Raw genomic sequence first — 21,679 nt, forward strand, 5'->3', positions numbered from 1 at the left:
GAGGGACTGAGTGACACCAGTCAGTGTACAGATATCTCCCTGAGAGAGAGGGACTGAGAGACACCAGTCAGTGTACAGACATCTTCCTGAGGGAGAGTACTGAGAGACACCAGTCAGTGTACAGATATCTCCCTGAGGTGGAGAGACCGAGAGACACCAGTCAGTCTGCAGATATGTCCCTGAGGGAGAGGGACTGAGAGACACCAGTCAGTGTACAGATATCTCCCTGAGGGAGAGGGAATGGGAGACACCAGTCAGTGTTCAGATATCCCCCTGAGAGAGAGGGGACTGATTGACTCCAGTCAGTGTACAGATATCTCCCTGAGGGAGACGGACAGAGAGACACATGTCAGTATCCAATATTTCCCTGAAGGAGAAGGACTGATGGACAGCTGTCAGTGTACATATATCACCCTGAGGGAGAGGGACTGAAGGACACCAGTCAATTTACAGATATCTCCCTGAGGGAGAGGGAATGTGAGACACCATTCAGTGTACAGATATCCCCCTCAGTGAGATGGATTGAAAGGCACCAATCAGTGTGCAGATATCTCCCTGAGGCAGAGGGGTCTGAGAGACACCAGTCAGTGTACAGATATCACCCTGAGGGAGAGGTGTCTGAGAGACACCCGTCAGTGTGCAGATATCACTCTGAGGGAGAGGGACTGAGGGACACCAGTCAGTGTACAGATATCTCCCTGAGGCGGAGGGGACTGAGAGACACCAGTCCGTTTACAGATATCACCCTGAGGGAGTGGGACTGAGAGACACAAGTAAGTGTACAGACACCTTCCTGAGGGAGAGGTACTGAGAGACACAAGTAAGTGTGCAGACATCTTCCTGAGGGAGAGGTACTGAGAGACACCAGTCATTGTACAGATATCTCCCTGAGGTGGAGGGAGCGAGAGACACAGTCTGCAGATATGTCCCTGAGTGAGTGGGACTGAGAGACACCAGCCAGTGCACAGATATCTCCCTGAGGGAGAGGGACTGAGAGACACCAGTCAATGTACAGATATCTCCCTGAGGAAGAGGGACTGACAGACACCAGTCAGTGTACAGATATCTCCCTGAGGGAGAGGGACTGAGAGACACCAGTCAATGTACAGATATCTCCCTGAGGGAGAGGGACTGAGAGACACCAGTCAGTGTACATATATTTTCCTGAGGGAGAGGGACTGAGAGGCACCAGTCAATGTACATATATTTTCCTGAGGGAGAGGGACTGAGAGGCACCAGTCAGTGTACAGATATCTCCCTGAGGGAGAGGGACTGAGAGGCACCAGTCAGTGTACAGATATCTCCCTGAGGGAGACGGACTGAGAGACACCAGTCAGTGTACAGATATCTCCCTGAGGGAGAGGGACTGAGAGACACAAGTAAGTGTACAGACATCTTCCTGAGGGAGAGGGACTGAGAGACAACAGTCAATGTCCAGACATCTCCCTGAGGGAGAGGGACTGAGAGACACCAGTCAATGTACAGATATCTCCCTGAGGAAGAGGGACCGAGAGACACCAGTCAGTCTACAGATATGTCCCTGAGGGATTGGGAATTAGAGACACCAATCAGTGTACAGATATCTTCCTGAGGGAGAGGGACAGAGAGACACCCGTCAGTGTACAGATATCTCCCTGAGGGAGAAGGACTGAGTGACACCAGTCAGTGTACAGATATCACCCTGAGGGAGAGGGACTGAAGGACACCAGTCAGTGTACAGATATCTCCCTGAGGGAGAGGGGACTGAGAGACACCAGTCAGTGTACAGATATCTCCCTGAGGGAGAGGGACTGAGTGACACCAGTCAGTGTACAGATATCTCCCTGAGGGAGAGGGACTGAGAGACACCAGTCAGTGTACAGATATCTCCCTGAGGGAGAGGGTCTGAGAGACTCCAGTCAGTGTACAGCTATCTCCCTGAGGGAGATGGACTGAGTGACACCAGTCAGTGTACAGATAGCTCACTGAGGGAGAGGGACTGAGAGACACCAGTCAGTGTACAGATATCTCCCTGAGGGAGAGGGACTGAGAGTCACAAGTAAGTGTACAGATATCTCCCTGAGGGAGAGGGGACTGAGAGACACCAGTCAGTGTACAGATATCTCCCTGAGGGAGAGGGTCTGAGAGACTCCAGTCAGTGTACAGCTATCTCCCTGAGGGAGAGGGACTGAGTGACACCAGTCAGTGTACAGATATCTCACTGAGGGAGAGGGACTGAGAGACACCAGTCAGTGTACATATATTTTCCTGAGGGAGAGGGACTGAGAGGCACCAGTCAGTGTACAGATATCTCCCTGAGGGAGAGGGACTGAGTGACACCAGTCAGTGTACAGATATCTCCCTGAGGGAGAGGGACTGAGAGTCACAAGTAAGTGTACAGATATCTCCCTGAGGGAGAGGGGACTGAGAGACACCAGTCAGTGTACAGATATCTCCCTGAGGGAGAGGAACTGAGAGGCACCAGTCAGTGCACAAATATCTCCCTGAGGGAGAGGGACTGAGAGACACCAGTCAATGTCCAGAAATCTCCCTGAGGAAGAGGGTCTGACAGATACCAGTCAGTGTACAGATATCACCGTGAGGGAGTGGAACTGAGAGACACCAGTCAGTGTACAGATATCTCACTGAGGGAGAGGGACTGAGAAATACAAGTAAGTGTACTGGCATCTTCCTGAGGGAGAGGTATTGAGAGACACCAGTCAGTGTACAGATATCTCCCTGAGGTGGAGGGACCGAGAGACACCAGTCAGTCTACAGATATGTCCCTGAGGGAGTGGGAATTAGAGACACCAATCAGTGTACAGATATGTCCCTCAGTGAGTGGGACTGAGAGAAACCAGCCAGTGTACAGATATCTCCCTGAGGGAGAGGGACTGAGAGACATCAGTCAATGTACAGGTATCTTCCTGAGGGACAGGTACTGAGAGACACCAATCAGTGTACAGATATCTCCCTGAGTGGAGGGACCGAGAGACACCAGTCAGTCAACCGATATCCCTGAGGGAGTGGGAATTAGAGACACCAATCAGTGTACAGACATCTTCCTGAGGGAGAGGGACTGAGAAACACCAGTCAGTGTACAGATATCTCCCTGAGAGAGAGGGACTGAGAGACACCAGTCAGTGTACAGATATCTTCCTGAGGGAGAGGGACTGAGAAACACCAGTCAGTGTACAGATATCTCCCTGAGAGAGAGGGACTGAGAGACACCAGTCAGTGTACAGATATCTCACTGAGGGAGAGGGACTGAGAGACACCAGTCAGTGTACAGGTATCTCCCTGAGGGAGAGGGAATGTGAGACACCAGTCAGTGTTCAGATATCCCCCTGAGAGAGAGGGGACTGATTGACTCCAGTCAGTGTACAGATATCTCCCTGAGGGAGACGGACAGAGAGACACATGTCAGTATCCAATATTTCCCTGAGGGAGAGGGACTGACGGACAGCTGTCAGTGTACATATATCACCCTGAGGGAGAGGGATTGAAGGACACCAGTCAATTTACAGATATCTCCCTGAGGGAGAGGGAATGTGAGACACCATTCAGTGTACAGATATCCCCCTCAGTGAGAAGGATTGAAAGGCACCAATCAGTGTGCAGATATCTCCCTGAGGCAGAGGGGACTGAGAGACACCAGTCAGTGTACAGATATCACCCTGAGGGAGAGGTTTCTGAGAGACACCCGTCAGTGTGCAGATATCGCTCTGAGGGAGAGGGACTGAGGGACACCAGTCAGTGTACAGATATCTCCCTGAGGCGGAGGGGACTGAGAGACACCAGTCCGTGTACAGACATCTCTCTGAGGAAGAGGGACTGACAGACACCAGTCAGTGTACAGATATCACCCTGAGGGAGTGGGACTGAGAGACACAAGTAAGTGTACAGACACTTTCCTGAGGGAGAGGTACTGAGAGACACAAGCAAGTGTGCAGACATCTTCCTGAGGGAGAGGTACTGAGAGACACCAGTCATTGTACAGATATCTCCCTGAGGTGGAGGGAGCGAGAGACACAGTCTGCAGATATGTCCCTGAGTGAGTGGGACTGAGAGACACCAGCCAGTGTCCAGATATCTTCCTGAGGAAGAGGGACTGAGAGACACCAGTCAGTGCACAGATATCTCCCTGAGGGAGAGGGACTGAGAGACACCAGTCAATGTCCAGACATCTCCCTGAGGAAGAGGGACTGACAGACACCAGTCTGTGTGCAGATATCTCCCTGAGGGAGAGGGACTCAGAGACACCAGTCAGTGTACAGATATCTCCCTGAGGGAGAGGGACTGAGTGACACCAGTCAGTGTACAGATATCTCACTGAGGGAGAGGGACTGAGAGACACCAGTCAGTGTACAGATATCTCCCTGAGGGAGAGGGGACTGAGAGACACCAGTCAGTGTACAGATATCTCCCTGAGGGAGAGGGTCTGAGAGACTCCAGTCAGTGTACAGCTATCTCCCTGAGGGAGAGGGACTGAGTGACACCAGTCAGTGTACAGATAGCTCACTGAGGGAGAGGGACTGAGAGACACCAGTCAGTGTACAGATATCTCCCTGAGGGAGAGGGTCTGAGAGACTCCAGTCAGTGTACAGCTATCTCCCTGAGGGAGAGGGACTGAGTGACACCAGTCAGTGTACAGATATCTCACTGAGGGAGAGGGACTGAGAGACACCAGTCAGTGTACATATATTTTCCTGAGGGAGAGGGACTGAGAGGCACCAGTCAGTGTACAGATATCTCCCTGAGGGAGAGGGACTGAGTGACACCAGTCGGTGTACAGATATCTCCCTGAGGGAGAGGGACTGAGAGTCACAAGTAAGTGTACAGATATCTCCCTGAGGGAGAGGGGACTGAGAGACACCAGTCAGTGTACAGATATCTCCCTGAGGGAGAGGAACTGAGAGACACCAATCAGTGTCCAGATATCTCACTGAGGGAGAGGGACTGGGAGACACCAGTCAATATACATATATTTTCCTGAGGGAGAGGGACTGAGAGACACCAGTCAGTGTATAGATATCTCCCAGAGGGAGTGGGACTGAGAGACACCAGTCGGTGTGCAGATATCAACCTGAGGGAGAGGAACTGAGAGACACCAATCAGTGTCCAGATATCTCCCTGAGGGAGGGGGACTGAGAGACACCCGTCAGTGTACAGATATCTCCCTGAAGGAGAGGGTCTGAGAGACTCCAGTCAGTGTACAGCTATCTCCCTGAGAGAGAGGGACTGAGTGACACCAGTCAATGTACAGATATCTCCCTGAGGGAGAGGGACTGAGAAATACACGTAAGTGTACTGGCATCTTCCTGAGGGAGAGGTATTGAGAGACACCAGTCAGTGTACAGATATCTCCCTGAGGTGGAGGGACCGAGAGACACCAGTCAGTCTACAGATATGTCCCTGAGGGAGTGGGAATTAGAGACACCAATCAGTGTACAGATATATCCCTGAGGGAGAGGGACTGAGAGTCACAAGTAAGTGTACAGATATCTCCCTGAGGGAGAGGGGTCTGACAGATACCAGTCAGTGTACAGATATCACCGTGAGGGAGTGGAACTGAGAGACACCAGTCAGTGTACAGATATCTCACTGAGGGAGAGGGACTGAGAGACACCAGTCAGTGTGCAGATATCTCCCTGAGGGAGAGGAACTGAGAGACACCAATCAGTGTCCAGATATCTCACTGAGGGAGAGGGACTGGGAGACACCAGTCAATATACATATATTTTCCTGAGGGAGAGGGACTGAGAGACACCAGTCAGTGTACAGCTATCTCCCTGAGAGAGAGGGACTGAGTGACACCAGTCAGTGTACAGATATCTCCCTGAGGGAGAGGGACTGAGAAATACATGTAAGTGTACTGGCATCTTCCTGAGGGAGAGGTATTGAGAGACACCAGTCAGTGTACAGATATCTCCCTGAGGTGGAGGGACCGAGAGACACCAGTCAGTCTACAGATATGTCCCTGAGGGAGTGGGAATTAGAGACACCAATCAGTGTACAGATATGTCCCTCAGTGAGTGGGACTGAGAGAAACCAGCCAGTGTACAGATATCTCCCTGAGGGAGAGGGACTGAGAGACATCAGTCAATGTACAGGTATCTTCCTGAGGGACAGGTACTGAGAGACACCAATCAGTGTACAGATATCTCCCTGAGTGGAGGGACTGTGAGACACCAGTCAGTGTACAGATATCTTCCTGAGGGAGTGGGAATTAGAGACACCAATCAGTGTACAGATATCTTCCTGAGGGAGAGGGACTGAGAAACACCAGTCAGTGTACAGATATCTCCCTGAGAGAGAGGGACTGAGAGACACCAGTCAGTGTACAGATATCTTCCTGAGGGAGAGGGACTGAGAAACACCAGTCAGTGTACAGATATCTCCCTGAGAGAGAGGGACTGAGAGACACCAGTCAGTGTACAGATATCTCACTGAGGGAGAGCGACTGAGAGACACCAGTCAGTGTACAGATATCTCCCTGAGGGAGAGGGAATGTGAGAAACCAGTCAGTGTTCAGATATCCCCCTGAGAGAGAGGGGACTGATTGACTCCAGTCAGTGTACAGATATCTCCCTGAGGGAGACGGACAGAGAGACACATGTCAGTATCCAATATTTCCCTGAGGGAGAGGGACTGACGGACAGCTGTCAGTGTACATATATCACCCTGAGGGAGAGGGATTGAAGGACACCAGTCAATTTACAGATATCTCCCTGAGGGAGAGGGAATGTGAGACACCATTCAGTGTACAGATATCCCCCTCAGTGAGATGGATTGAAAGGCACCAATCAGTGTGCAGATATCTCCCTGAGGCAGAGGGGACTGAGAGACACCAGTCAGTGTACAGATATCACCCTGAGGGAGAGGTGTCTGAGAGACACCCGTCAGTGTGCAGATATCGCTCTGAGGGCGAGGGACTGAGGGACACCAGTCAGTGTACAGATATCTCCCTGAGGCGGAGGAGACTGAGAGACACCAGTCCGTGTACAGACATCTCTCTGAGGAAGAGGGTCTGACAGACACCAGTCAGTGTACAGATATCACCCTGAGGGAGTGGGACTGAGAGACACAAGTAAGTGTGCAGACATCTTCCTGAGGGAGAGGTACTGAGAGACACCAGTCATTGTACAGATATCTCCCTGAGGTGGAGGGAGCGAGAGACACAGTCTGCAGATATGTCCCTGAGTGAGTGGGACTGAGAGATACCAGCCAGTGCACAGATATCTCCCTGAGGAAGAGGGACTGACAGACACCAGTCAGTGTGCAGATATCTCCCTGAGGGAGAGGGACAGAGAGGCACAAGTCAGTGTACAGATATCACCCTGAGGGAGAGGTACTGGGAGACACCAGTCAATGTACAGATATCTCCCTGAGGGAGAGGGTTTGAGATACACCAGTCAGTGTACAGATATTTCCCTGAGGGAGAGGGACTGAGAGACACCAGTCAGTGTACAGATATCCCCCTGAGTGAGAGGGATTGACAGACACCAATCAGTGTACAGATATCTCCGTGAGGGAGAGGGACTGAGAGACACCAGTCAGTGTACAGATATCTCCCTGAGGGAGAGGGACTGAGAGACATCAGTCAATGTACAGGTATCTCCCTGAGGGAGAGGGACTGAGAGACATCAGTCAATGTACAGGTATCTCCCTGAGGGAGAGGGACTGAGAGACACCCGTCAGTGTACAGATATCTCCCTGAGGGAGAGGGACTGAGTGACACCAGTCAGTGTACAGGTATCTTCCTGAGGGACAGGTACTGAGAGACACCAATCAGTGTACAGATATCTCCCTGAGTGGAGGGACCGAGAGACACCAGTCAGTCAACAGATATCCCTGAGGGAGTGGGAATTAGAGACACCAATCAGTGTACCGATATCTTCCTGAGGGAGAGGGACTGAGAAACACCAGTCAGTGTACAGATATCTCCCTGAGGGAGAGGGACTGAGAGACACCAGTCAGTGTACAGATATCTCCCTGAGGGAGAGGGAATGTGAGACACCAGTCAGTGTTCAGATATCCCCCTGAGAGAGAGGGGACTGATTGACTCCAGTCAGTGTACAGATATCTCCCTGAGGGAGACGGACAGAGAGACACATATCAGTATCCAATATTTCCCTGAGGGAGAGGGACTGAGAGACAGCTGTCAGTGTACATATATCACCCTGAGGGAGAGGGACTGAAGGACACCAGTCAATTTACAGATATCTCCCTTCGGGAGAGGGAATGTGAGACACCATTCAGTGTACAGATATCCCCCTCAGTGAGATGGATTGAAAGGCACCAATCAGTGTACAGATATCTCCCTGAGGCGGAGAGGACTGAGAGACACCAGTCCGTGTACAGACATCTCTCTGAGGAAGAGGGACTGACAGACACCAGTCAGTGTACAGATATCACCCTGAGGGAGAGGGACTGAAGGACACCAGTCAATTTACAGATATCTCCCTTAGGGAGAGGGAATGTGAGACACCATTCAGTGTACAGATATCCCCCTCAGTGAGATGGATTGAAAGGCACCAATCAGTGTACAGATATCTCCCTGAGGCGGAGAGGACTGAGAGACACCAGTCCGTGTACAGACATCTCTCTGAGGAAGAGGGACTGACAGACACCAGTCAGTGTACAGATATCTCCCTGAGGGAGAGGGACTGAGAGACACCAGTCAGTGTACAGATATCCCCCTGAGGGAGAGGGACTGATGGACACCAGTCAGTGTACAGATATCTCCCTGAGGGAGAGGGACAGAGAGGCACCAGTCAGTGTACAGATATCTCCCTGAGGGAGAGGGACTGAGAGACACAAGTATGTGTACAGACATCTTCCTGAGGGAGAGGTACTGAGAGACACCAGTCAATGTCCAGACATCTCCCTGAGGAAGAGGGACTGACAGACACCAGTCAGTGTACAGATATCACCCTGAGGGAGTGGGACTGAGAGACACCAGTCAGTGTACAGATATCTCACTGAGAGAGAGGGACTGAGAGACACCAGTCAGTGTACAGATATCTCCCTGAAGGAGAGGGTTTGAGATACACTAGTCAGTGTACAGATATCTCCCTGAGGGAGAGGGACTGAGAGACACCAGTCAGTGTACAGATATCCCCCTGATGAGAGGGATTGACAGACACCAATCAGTGTACAGATATCTCCGTGAGGGAGAGGGGACTGAGAGACACCAGTCAATGTACAGATATCACAATGAGGGAGAGGAGCCTGAGAGACACCAGTCAGTGTACAAATATCTCCCTGAGGGAGAGGGAACTGAGAGACACCAGTCAGTGTACAGATATCTCCCTGAGGGAGAGGGACTGAGAAACACCAGTCAGTGTACAGATATCTCCCCGAGGGAGAGGAACTGAGAGACACCATTCGGTGCACAGATGAGAGAGTGGGATCTCGTGCAGTAGCTGAGCAGTACTCGGGACAGGCGGGTTTGGAGTGAGCCTTCTGTGACACGTTTAAGGCTCTGTTTGATTGTTTGTACTGCCCGCTCTGCCTGTCCATTGGAGGCTGGTTTAAACGGGACCGAGATGACATGTTTGATCCCATTGCAGGTCATGAACTCTTTAAATTCGGCACTGGTGAAACATGGCCCGTTGTCACTGACCAGTCTGTCAGGCAGGCTGTGGGTGGCAAACATGGCCCTCAGGCTTTCAATGGTGGCGGTGGCGGTGCTTCCCGACATTATTTCACATTCAATCCATTTTGAAAAAGCATCCACCACCACCAGGAAGATTTTACCAAGAAACGGGCCCGCATAGTCGACATGGATCCTCGACCATGGTCTGGAGGGCCAGGACCACAAACTTAGTGGTGCCTCTCTGGGCGCGTTGCTCAACTGAGCACATACGCTGCATTGCCGTACACAGGACTCTAAGTCAGAGTCAATACCGGGCCACCACACGTGCGATCTGGCTATCGCTTTCATCATTACTATACCCGGGTGTGTGCTGTGGAGATCTGAGATAAATGTCTCCCTGCCCTTTTTGGGTAACACTGCGCGGTTACCCCACAACAGGCAGTCTGCCTGAATGGACAGCTCGTCCTTTCGCCGCTGGAACAGCTTGATTAGCTCTTGCATTTCAATGGGGATACTGGCCCAGCTCCCATGCAGTACACAATTTGTTGTTCGGGACAGCAGAGGATCTTGGCTGGTCCAAGTCCTAATCTGGCGGGCCATGACAAGTGATTTATCATTTTCAAACGCTTCCATGACCATCAACAAGTCTGCGGACTGCGCCACCATCAATAAGTTTGCAGGCTGCGCCATTTCCACCCCCGTGGTGGGCAATGGTCGCCGACTGAGAGCATCCGCACTGTTCTCGGTGCCTGGCCTGTGGCGGATGGTATAGTTATACGCTGATAGCGCGAGTGCCCACCTTTGTATGCGGGCTGAGGCATTTGTATTTATCGCCTTGTTTTCAGCGAACAGGGATGTGAGGGGCTTGTGATCGGTTTCCAGCTCAAATTTGAGGCCAAACAGGTACTGATGCATTTTCTTTACTCCGAACACACACGCTAATGCCTCTTTCTCAATCATGCTGTAGGCCCTCTCGGCCTTAGACAAGCTCCTGGAAGCATAAGCGACAGGTTGCAACTTCCCCGCAATGTTAGCTTGTTGTAATACACACCCAACTCCGTACGACGACGCGTCACATGCTAGCACAAGTCTTTTACACGGGTTATACAATACAAGCAGCTTGTTGGAGCATAAAATGTTTCTGGCTTTCTCAAAAGCAATTGCTTGTTTTTTCCCCCATACCCAGTTCTCACCTTTGCGCAATAACACATGTAGGGGCTCTAAGAGGGTGCTTAACCCCGGTAGGAAGTTACCAAAATAGTTGAGGAGTCCCAGGAACGACCGCAGCTCCGTGACGTTCTGTGGCCTGGGCACGTTCCTGATAGCCTCTGTCTTGGTGTCTGTGGGCCGAATGCCTTCCGCCGCGATCTTTCTCCCCAAAAACTCCACTTCTGTTACCATGAAGACGCATTTCGACCTCTTCAGCCTCAGCCCTACGCGATCCAGTCGCTGGAGGACCTCCTCCAGGTTTTGTAGGTGCTCGATGGTGTCCCGACCCGTGACCAATATGTCATCCTGAAAGACCACTGTGCATGGTACTGACTTGACTCTGGAAGATCGCTGCAGCTGACACAATTGTAGATGAACAGTCCCTTGTGCGTGTTGATGCAGGTGAGGCCCTTCGAAGACTCCTCCAGCTCCTGCGTCATGTAGGCCGAAGTCAGGTTGAGCTTGGTGAATGTCTTGCCTCTTGCCAGCATTGCAAATAGGTCATCTGCCTTAGGTAGTGGGTATTGGTCCTGTGGCGAGAAACGATTAATAGTTACTTTATAATCGCCGCAAATCCTGAATGTGCCAGTACTTTTGAGTACTGGAACAATCGGGCTGGCCCACTCGCTGAATTCCACTGGGGAGATGATGCCCTCACGTTGCAGCCTGTCCAGCTCGATTTCCACTCTCTCCCTCTTTATGTGAGGTACCGCTCGCGCCTTGTGGTGAATGAGTCGTGCCTCTGGGACCAAGTGGATCCGCACCTTCGCCCCGGAAAAGTTTCCAATGCCAGGCTCAAAAAGGGAAGGAAATTTGTTCAGAACCTGGGTACATGAGGCCTCATCGACATGTGATAGCGCTCGGATGTCATCCCTGTTCCAGTGGATTTTGTCCAGCCAGCTCCTTCCAAGCCATCGCCCGGGACAATCCAGAGTGGCAGTTCATGCACCGTGCCCTCGTAGGTGACCTTGACCATGGCGCTGCCCAGGACAGTGATAAGCTCTTTGGTGTACGTTCTCAGTTTCGTGTGGATGGCGCTCAGGGCTGGTCTGAGTGCCTTGTTGCACTCAAACATCTTTTTATTCATGATGGATTGGTTAGCGCCAGTGTCCAGTTCCATGGTAAGCCATTCAATTTTACATTTAGCATTGTAGGTGGACATTTCGTCAAAAATGTGTGCACCCCGCATACTTCAGCAACTGCCTCCTCTCTCTGAGGTTCGAAATTGCTTTGATCCACCATGGACCGATCTTCCTCTGCCACGTGGTGGTTAGCAGGTTTTGCAGAGCTTGCAGCTCATTCGCAAGCTCGTTGGAGGTGTCCCATTGTTCCACAGCCCTTGCAAACATACCCTTTGAAATGGCATGAATAGGCTGAATGGAAGCCTCCACAACGTCAACAAGGTGTGAATTGCCTTCTGGGTCACCTGAGGCCTGCTGGCAGTTGCAGACTCCTGGTTTCTGCCCTGTACATTTCTGCTCGCAAACACAGTTCTAGTTAATTTATGAACATTGCTAGCACTTGTGTGCTGATAGATTTGTTTGGTGTTAACACTGGTGGACATAAACGCCTGTGCTATCGCAATGGCCTTACTGAGGGTCGGTATCTCTACAGTCAAAGGTTTTCGTAGGATGGTCTACTGGCCAATGCCCAGTACAAAAAAAGTCTCTGAGCATTTGCTCCAGGTAGCCATCAAACTCACATTGTCCTGCAAGTCGCCTTAGCTCGGCGACGTAGCTCGCCACTTCCTGACCTTCAGATTGCTGGCACGTATAGAACCGATACCTCGCCATCAGCACGCTCTCCCTCGGGTTAAGATGCTCCCGAACCAGTGTACACAGCTCCTCATACGACTTATCTGTGGGTTTCACCGGAGCCAGAAGATTCTTCATGAGGCTGTAGGTCGGTGCCCCGCAGACCGTGAGGAGGACCAATCTCCTTTTTGCAGCGCTTCCTTCTCCGTCCAGCCCGTTGGCTACAAAGTACTGGTCTAACCGTTCAACATAGGCTTCCCAGTCCTCACCCTCCGAGAACTTCTCCAGGATGCCCACAGTTTGCTGCATCTTTGCGTTGGATTCGTATACTCGTCGCCAGTTATTGTGTTCCTAACACAGATGAGGCTACACACAGGGAGGTTAAAGTAACAGTGACCTCAGTCTTTATTAAGACACTCCAGAGTGAGGAACAGGCCTTAGGGCCGGCTTATATACAGTGCTCCCAAGGGATGCTGGGATCCCTTGGGACTTCAGGGGATGCGCTCCCTGGTGGCGGAACATGGGAGTGCATGCTTTACAGATACACAACACATACCATTTACCTTCTTCACTGCCTGCTGCACCTGCATGCCAACTTTCAATGACTGATGTACCATGACACCCAGGTCTCGTTGCACCTCCCCTTTTCCTAATCTGCCGCCATTCAGATAATATTCTGCCTTCGTGTTTTTGCCCCCAAAGTGGATAACCTCACATTTATCCACATTATACTGCATCTGCCATGCATTTGCCCACTCACCTAACCTGTCCAAGTCACCCTGCAGCCTCCTAGCGTCCCCCTCACAGCTCACACCGCCACCCAGCTTAGTGTCATCTGTAAACTTGGAGATATTACACTCAACTCCTTCATCTAAATCATTGATGTATATTGTAAAGAGCTGCCATCCTCACACAGTCCGGCCTACACGTGACTCCAGTCCCACACCAATGTGGTGGACCCTGAGCTGCCCCGTGACGCGGCCTAGCGAGCCTTTCCGTTGTAGGAAACGGACCACCCCGACCTTCTCGGGACAACTCGGGACGGACAACGGCCTCAGCAACGGTGCCCATGTCCCCAGAATGTAAACCGAGAGACACCTCGATTATATACTGACCGGGCATTGTCTGTCCCAGAGCCTCGACAATAAGGGAGCAAACTTACCCCTTTTTATAGTCTCGTTATCGCAGGTGAGGGGGGGTTTAAACACAACCAGCGACCCCTCACTACCCCGTCACGACCCCTCACCGACCCCTCACTGACCCGACCCCTCACCACCCCGACCCCTCACCGACCCCTCCCCGCCCCGACCCCTCCCCGCCCCGACCCCTCACCGACCCGACCCCTCACCGACCCGACCCCTCCCCTCCCCGACCCCTCCCCACCCCGACCCCTCACCGACCCCTCCCCGCCCCGACCCCTCCCCTCACCGACCCCTCCCCTCACCGACCCCTCCTGCCCCGACCCCTCCCCTCACCGACCCCTCACTGATCCGACCCCTTCCCTCACCGACCCCTCACTGATCCGACCCCTCCCCTCACCGACCCCGCACTGATCCGACCCCTCCCCTCACCGACCCCTCCCCTCACCGACCCCTCCCCTCACCGACCCCTCCCCTCACCGACCCTTCACTGATCCGACCCCTCCCCTCACCGACCCCTCCCCTCACCGACCCTCCCCTCCCCGACCCCTCCCCTCACCGACCCCTCCCCTCACAGACCCCTCCCCTCACCGACCCCTCCCCTCACCGACCCCTCACTGCTCCGACCCCTCCCCTCACCGACCCCTCCCCTCACCGACCCCTCCCCTCCCCGCCCCGACCCCTCACCGACCCCTCCCCTCCCCGCCCCGACCCGACCCCTCCCCTCACCGACCCCTCCCCTCACCGACCCCTCCCCTCCCCGCCCCGACCCCTCACCGACCCCTCCCCTCCCCGCCCCGACCCCTCACCGACCCCTCCCCTCCCCGCCCCGACCCCTCACCGACCCGACCCCTCCCCTCACCGACCCCTCCCCGCCCCGACCCCTCCCCTCACCGACCCCTCCCCTCACCGACCCCTCCCCTCACCTCCCCGACCCCTCACCGACCCGACCCCTCACCGACCCGACCCCTCACCGACCCGACCCCTCCCCGCCCCCTCACCGACCCCTCTCCGACCTCTCACCGACCCGACCCCTCACCGACCCGACCCCTCCCCGCCCCCTCACCGACCCCTCCCCGCCCCCTCACCGACCCCTCCCCTCACCGACCCCTCCCCGCCCCGACCCCTCCCCTCACCGACCCCTCCCCTCACCGACCCCTCCCTGCCCCGACCCCTCCCCTCACCGACCCCTCCTCGCCCCGACCTCTCACCTCCCCGACCCCTCACCGACCCCACACCGACCTGACCCCTCACCGCCCCGACCCCTCCCCGACCTCTCACCTCCCCGACCCCTCCCCGCCCCGACCCTCCCCTCACCGACCCCTCCCCTCACCGACCCCTCCCCTCACCGACCCCTCCCCTCCCCGACCCTCCCCTCACCGACCCCTCCCCTCACCGACCCCTCCCCTCCCCGACCCCTCCCCGCCCCGACCCCTCCCCGCCCCGACCCTCCCCTCACCGACCCCTCCCCTCACCGACCCCTCCCCTCCCCGACCCCTCCCCTCACCGACCCCTCCCCGCCCCGACCCTCCCCTCCCCGACCCCTCCCCTCACTGACCCCTCACTACCCCGTCACGACCCCTCACCGATCCGACCCCTCACCGACCCCTCCCCTCACCGACCCCTCACTACCCCGTCACGACCCCTCACCGATCCGACCCCTCACCGACCCCTCCCCTCACCGACCCCTCCCCGCCCCGACCCCTCCCCTCACTGACCCCTCCCCTCACCGACCCCCTCCCCTCACCGACCCCTCCCCGCCCCAACCCCTCCCTGCCCCGACCCCTCCCCCCCCGACCCCTCCCCGCCCCGAACACCCCCCTCACCGACCCCTCCCCGCCCCGACCCCTCCCCGCCCCGACCCCTCACCTCCCCGACCCCTCCCCGCCCCGACCCCTCACCTCCCCGTGGGGGAAATTACCCCCGGGGCCGTGAGGCTGGCGGATATCCGCTCTCGGAGCGCTCCGTAAAGGGGCCGCCGTGTTTTCCTGTCGGCCGACTCTCGGGTCGGCTCAGGGATGGCGGCCCGAGTGTGGTCGGCGCCATCGTACAGCCCGCGCTCCGCCTTGGGCACTGGGCTACCGGCCCGGTCCCACGCTGCTCTGGGGGCCCAGTGGGGGCCATCAGAGACCTTGCAGAGTAAGCAGCGACCCTGCCCCTTTAATGTACGGGGGAGGGGCATCAAACCACCGCAGCCCGACACGAAGCATCCGCGTATCGTGTCCTTCAGCGCCTCGGTTACTGCATGGTTACCGGCCCGGTTATGGCCCCGGTCACCACCCTGCATACCGTCCCGATTACCCCGGTTACCGCCCCAGTTACAGCTCCGGTTACTGCCCCGCTTATCCCGGTTACCACCCCGGTTACGGCCCACTTACCCCGGTTACCACCCCGGTTACGGCCCACTTACCCCGGTTACCGCCCTGGTTACCGCCCTGGTTACTGCCCCATTTACCCCGGTTACCGCCCCGGTTACTCCAGTTACCGCCCCAGTTACCACCGCGGTTACCGCCCCGGTTACTCCGATTACCACCCTGGTTACCGCCCCAGTTACTGTCCTGGTTACTGCCCCACTTACTTCAGTTACCACCCTGGTTACCGCCCCGGTTACTCATGTTACCACCCCAGTTACCGCCCTGGTTACTGCCCCACTTACCCCGGTTAAAGCCTCGATTACTGCCCCACTTACCCCAGTTACCACCCCGGTTACTGCCCCACTTACACCGGTTACCGCCCCGGTTACCGCCCCACTTACCCCAGTTACCACCCCGGTTACCGCCCCGGTTACTGCCCCACTTACCCCGGTTACCGCCCCGGTTACTGCCCCACTTACCCCGGTTAGCGCCCCGGTTACTGCCCCACTTACCCCGGTTACAGCCCCGGTTACTGCCCCACTTACCCCGGTTACTGCTCCACTTACCCCGGTTACCGCCCCGGTTACCGCCCCGGTTACCCCGGTTACTGCCCCCGATGGACGTGGAGTACGTGAGATTGCGCTCTGCTTCCTTCGAGGGGCAGTGAGGGTAATTCCGTGGTGGGGGCGGGACTTCTGCACTGGGCACTAAACGTCGCGGCCCCGGAAGGTTCCGCCCACAATCGGGGCGGGGTAATTTCCCCCCTCAGTGTTACATGGGTCTGGGTGTTGGGACAGACACCCCTCACCATTGTGTGAGGAAACCCTTTCTGTCAGTCTGTGAGGGGAGGGGGCCGGGTCTTTGGGCACAGAGTGTTTAGGAACAGAACACGGGCAGTAAGGGAGGCAGTCGGCCTTTTGTAAACTGAAGCTGCTCAGTGGGCAGCCCAGTGCTGCTCGAAGGGTCAGTAAAGGCAGGGACTGCGGGGAGAGAGGTTGGGCAGAGGAGTTGTGTCTGAATCCAGATTACCTGCCCAATGGCTGGGAGCATGGTGTGTCCTTTATCTTGTGTCTCACTCACTGTAAGTTGTACACACTCAATTAGGCAATTATATAAAGTGACCAGATAATCAGCTTCAGTGACATTGGGCCCAGGACACCGGGAAAACTCCCAGCTCTTCTCCCAACATAGTGCCGTGGGATTCTTCACATATTCACAACCTTGGTCATATCTGACCCTGAAATGAGCTTCCGACCACATATCCACAGCATAACTAACTCCGCCTATTCCCAGCTCCGTAACATCACCCGTCTCCACCCCTGCCTCAGCTCTTCTGCTGCTGAAGCCCTCACCAATGCCCTTGTTACCCCCAGACTTGACTATTCCAACGCATTCCTGGCCGGCCTCCCACATTCTACTCAATGTAAACTAGAGGTGATCCAAAACTCGGCTGCCCTGTGTCCTAACTCGCACCAAGTCCCGCTCACCCATCACCCCCTGTGCTCGCTGACCCGTGTCCTAACTCGCACCGAGTCCCACTCACCCATCACCCCCTGTGCTCACTGACCCGTGTCCTAACTCACACCCAGTCCCACTCACCCATCACCCCCTGTGCTCACTGACCCCGTGTCCTAACTCGCACCAAGTCCCACTCACCCATCACCCCCTGTGCTCGCTGACCCGTGTCCTAACTCGCACCGAGTCCCACTCACCCATCACCCCCTCTGCTCGCTGACCCGTGTCCTAACTCGCACCGAGTCCCACTCACCCATCACCCCCTGTGCTCGCTGACCCGTGTCCTAACTCGCACCGAGTCCCAGTCACCCATCCCCCCTGTCTGTCTACATGTCTCTCTCTCTCTCTATTATCTGTGTATATAAAATGTGTGTCACTTCTCTCTACACTTTAACCACTATGTGGAACATTCCCATTACACTTTCACATTGAACTCCCAGTCGCTGTTACTGATTGGCTGAGCTGTGCACGGGGCTCAGGATCAGGGGGGTCGGTTACTGTTACTGATCGCCCCCTAACCCCGCCCTCCCCGAACACAGGTCAGTGGGTCAGGGTCAGGGTTAGGGTCAGGGTCAGTGGGTCAGGGTCAGGGTCAGGGTCAGTGGGTCAGGGTCAGGGTCAGGGTCAGTGGGTCAGGGTCAGGGTCTGTGGGTCAGGGTCAGGGTCAGGGTTAGGGTCAGGGTCAGTGGGTCAGGGTCAGGGTCAGGGTTCGGGTTAGGGGCTCAGGAGCAGTAGGGTCAGTTACTGTTACCGATCTCCCCACCCTCCCTCCCTGAACACAGGTCAGTGGGTCAGGGTCAGGGTCAGGGTCAGTGGGTCAGGGTTCAGGTTAGGGGCTCAGAAGCAGGAGGGTCAGTTACTTTTACCGATCTCCCCACCCTCCCTCCCTGAACACAGGTCAATGGGTCAGGGTCAGGGTCAGGGTTAGGGTCAGGGTCAGGGTCAGGGTCAGGGTTAGGGGCTCAGGACCAGGAGGGTCAGTTACTGTTACCGATCTCCCCCCCACCCTCCCCGAACACAGATCAGTGGGTCAGGGTTACGGTTAGGCTTAGGGTCAGGATTAGGGTTAGGCTTAGGGTTAGGGTCAGGTTTAGAGTCAGGATTAGGGTTAGGGTTAGGGTTAGGGTTAGGGTTAGGGTCAGGACCAGGAGGGTCAGTTACTGTTGCCGATGTCCCCCCGCCCTCCCCGAACACAGGTCAGTGGGTCAGGGATAGGGTTAGGGTCAGGGTCAGGGTCAGGGTCAGGGTCAGGGTCAGGGTTAGGGTCAGGGTCAGTGTTGGGGGCTCAGGACCAGGAGAGTCAGTTACTGTTACCGATCTCCCCCCCATCCCTCCCCGAACACAGGTCAGTGGGTCGCTCACAGAACCGACACGCTGGTGCCCTGTCGATAAGCAGTGGAAGCGGCTGTTTAGACCGAGACCTTATCAGTAACAAGCAACGACACACACCCGGAACTAAACTGGCCCCGTCAGCGATGATCGCTGGAAACCCCACTCAGAATGGTCACTGACTGGCTCGGCTCCCCAGCCAGCAAATTGATTCTAAGCTGAGAGAGTTGCCCAACCGGGAATGCCTCCCTCCTGTGTTTTCCATCCTGTTCCCTTCCTCACTCTTTACCCCACGTCTCCCTCAGTGAGGCCGTGTTCATAGAGTCAGAGAATCAGAGAGCACTTCCCACACAGGAGGCCATTCGGCCCATCGTGTCCACCCTGGCCGACCAAGAGCTACCCAGCCTAATCCCACTTTCCAGCTCTCGGTCCGTAGCCCTGTGGGTTACAGCACTTCAGGTGTACATCCAGGTACTGTTTAAATGTGGTGAGGGTTTCTGCCTCTACCACCCTTTCAGGCCGTGAGTTCCAGACCCCCACCACCCTCTGGGTGAAGAAATATTTCCTCATCTCCCCTCTAAACCTCTTATCAATTACTTTCAATCTATGCTCCCTGACTCCATGAACTCTTGACTCTCCGACCTTCCAACTTCCCGATTCTCTGTTCTCCCGACTCCCTTTTACCGATCTCCCCACCCTCCCTCCCTGAACACAGGTCAATGGGTCAGGGTCAGGGTCAGGGTTAGGGTCAGGGTCAGGGTCAGGGTCAGGGTTAGGGGCTCAGGACCAGGAGGGTCAGTTACTGTTACCGATCTCCCCCCCACCCTCCCCGAACACAGATCAGTGGGTCAGGGTTACGGTTAGGCTTAGGGTCAGGATTAGGGTTAGGCTTAGGGTTAGGGTCAGGTTTAGAGTCAGGATTAGGGTTAGGGTTAGGGTTAGGGTCAGGGTTAGGGTTAGGGTTAGGGTTAGGGTCAGGACCAGGAGGGTCAGTTACTGTTGCCGATGTCCCCCCGCCCTCCCCGAACACAGGTCAGTGGGTCAGGGATAGGGTTAGGGTCAGGGTCAGGGTCAGGGTCAGGGTCAGGGTTAGGGTCAGGGTCAGTGTTGGGGGCTCAGGACCAGGAGAGTCAGTTACTGTTACCGATCTCCCCCCCTCCCTCCCCGAACACAGGTCAGTGGGTCGCTCACAGAACCGACACGCTGGTGCCCTGTCGATAAGCAGTGGAAGCGGCTGTTTAGACCGAGACCTTATCAGTAACAAGCAACGACACACACCCGGAACTAAACTGGCCCCATCAGCGATGATCGCTGGAAACCCCACTCAGAATGGTCACTGACTGGCTCGGCTCCCCAGCCAGCAAATTGATTCTAAGCTGAGAGAGTTGCCCAACCGGGAATGCCTCCCTCCTGTGTTTTCCATCCTGTTCCCTTCCTCACTCTTTACCCCACGTCTCCCTCAGTGAGGCCGTGTTCATAGAGTCAGAGAATCAGAGAGCACTTCCCACACAGGAGGCCATTCGGCCCATCGTGTCCACCCTGGCCGACCAAGAGCTACCCAGCCTAATCCCACTTTCCAGCTCTCGGTCCGTAGCCCTGTGGGTTACAGCACTTCAGGTGTACATCCAGGTACTGTTTAAATGTGGTGAGGGTTTCTGCCTCTACCACCCTTTCAGGCCGTGAGTTCCAGACCCCCACCACCCTCTGGGTGAAGAAATATTTCCTCATCTCCCCTCTAAACCTCTTATCAATTACTTTCAATCTATGCTCCCTGACTCCATGAACTCTTGACTCTCCGACCTTCCAACTTCCCGATTCTCTGTTCTCCCGACTCCCGACCTCCCGGCTCACCGACCTCCCGGCTCACCGACCTCCCGACCTCCCGACTCACCGACCTCCCGACTCACCGACCTCCTGACTCACCGACCTCCCGACCTCCCGACCTCCCGACTCACCGACCTCCCGACCTCCCGACTCACGGACCTCCCGACTCACCGACCTCCCGACCTCCCGACCTCCCGACTCACGGACCTCCCGACTCACCGACCTCCCGACCTCCCGACTCACCGACCTCCCGACTCACCGACCTCCCGACTCACCGACCTCCCGACCTCTCGACCTCCCGACTCACTGACCTCCCGACTCACCGACCTCCCGACCTCCCGACCTCCCGACTCACCGACCACTGACCTCCCGACTCACCGACCACCGACCTCCCGACTCACCGACCTCCCGACCTCCCGACTCACCGACCTCCTGACCTCCCGACTCACTGACCTCATGACCTCCCGACTCACCAACCTCCCGACCTCCCGAATCACCAACCTCCCAACTCACCGACCTCCCGACTCACCGACCTCCCGACTCACCGACCTCCCGACTCACCGAACTCCCGACCTCCCGACTCACCGACCTCCCGACCTCCCGACTCACCGACCTCCCGACCTCCTGACCTCCCGACTCACCGACCACCCGACTCACCGACCTCCCGACTCACCGACCTCCCGACTCACCGACCTCCCGACCTCCCGACTCACCGACCTCCCGACCTCCCGACTCACCGACCGCCCGACCTCCCGACCTCCCGACCTCCCGACTCACCGACCTCCCGACTCACCGACCTCCCGACTCACCGACCTCCCGACCTCCCGACCTCCGGACTCCCCGACCTCCCGACCTCCCGACCTCCTGACTCACCGACCTCCCGACTCACCGACCTCCCGACTCACCGACCTCCCGACTCACCGACCTCCCGACCTCCCGACTCCCCGACCTCCCGACCTCCCGACCTACCGACCT

Source organism: Pristiophorus japonicus, unplaced genomic scaffold, assembly GCF_044704955.1.
Source record: "Pristiophorus japonicus isolate sPriJap1 unplaced genomic scaffold, sPriJap1.hap1 HAP1_SCAFFOLD_616, whole genome shotgun sequence".
Lineage (NCBI taxonomy): Eukaryota > Metazoa > Chordata > Chondrichthyes > Pristiophoridae > Pristiophorus > Pristiophorus japonicus.